Raw genomic sequence first — 929 nt, 5'->3', positions numbered from 1 at the left:
GTGTGTGTGTGTGTGTGTGTGTGTGTGTGTCCAGCTTTGGATTTAATCAGTCCCTCACCTGAGCCGCTACAGATATACAAACATCCTCGAGGCACAAAATCTATTTACTCGTCTCTGACCGAAACGCACGCCGTCCAAATATTTTCCCTCCCGTTTCTGAATGTCACTGGCACGGCAGCTCTGGAGGTCGGGGAACAGCTGTCATATCAGCTGCATACTGTTGAAATGTCTTTATGAGCTAGAGGTAATCAAATAAAGCCATATTCAACACAGTCATAACACCTGAGATTGAATTATCTGATAGCAAGACGTCTCAAACCCTGGTGAGCAGTCCAAAAACTGCATATTTGGGTATTGAATGCTTTCTAGGTCAAGGACGTCTACATAATAATACCTGCTGCTATCTATCCATTAGCATTCCCATTCATCTCAATAGCAGTTAGCACAGGACCTCTGGAAGTGCGTGCAATCATATTAATTCAGACAAAACACATTTTTCTCAGTTTTGGCTTTTCATCCCCACTGAGATAGTGTTTTTGTCGAGCGAAAATGGAGGCTTTTGAAAAAGCAGTCCTAAGTGGATAAATTTGCATTGTAATGATGATTGTGAGAACAAGGTTCATGAAAACAATGACATGTTCAGTCATGTAATGCATATTGTTTCAATAGATATGTGTAGTTGTGTCTGCTATTTACTTAACATTTTTGCTTACGATAAATGCTGCTTTTCACAATCTTCATATTACATTCCTGCAAAGATGATAGAATATTTTCTCACAAATGCTGCCAGTTTCAAATATATCTGGATTAATGTGGATATAGCCTAACCTAACTTTAAAACAAACTCAGAAATCGCTTGTAAATTTCACAATTACGAAGAAACCGCAAGTAACACATTGAATTAAACATGAATTAATTAAGTTTTATTA

The 929-nt window shown here is 38.0% G+C and overlaps 1 protein-coding gene across 4 annotated transcripts in view; it reads left to right on the top strand.

Moving 5' to 3' along the window:
• Positions 1 to 929, top strand: part of enox2 (ecto-NOX disulfide-thiol exchanger 2) — a 175,464-nt gene that overhangs the window by 170,009 nt on the left and 4,526 nt on the right. The gene's annotated exons all lie outside the window — the stretch shown is intronic.

Source organism: Sinocyclocheilus grahami, unplaced genomic scaffold (genome assembly GCF_001515645.1).
Source record: "Sinocyclocheilus grahami isolate Dianchi unplaced genomic scaffold, SAMN03320097.WGS_v1.1 scaffold510.1, whole genome shotgun sequence".
Lineage (NCBI taxonomy): Eukaryota > Metazoa > Chordata > Actinopteri > Cypriniformes > Cyprinidae > Sinocyclocheilus > Sinocyclocheilus grahami.
The sequence above is the reverse complement of the archived record's forward strand: the minus strand, read 5'-3'. Positions and strand labels throughout refer to the sequence as shown.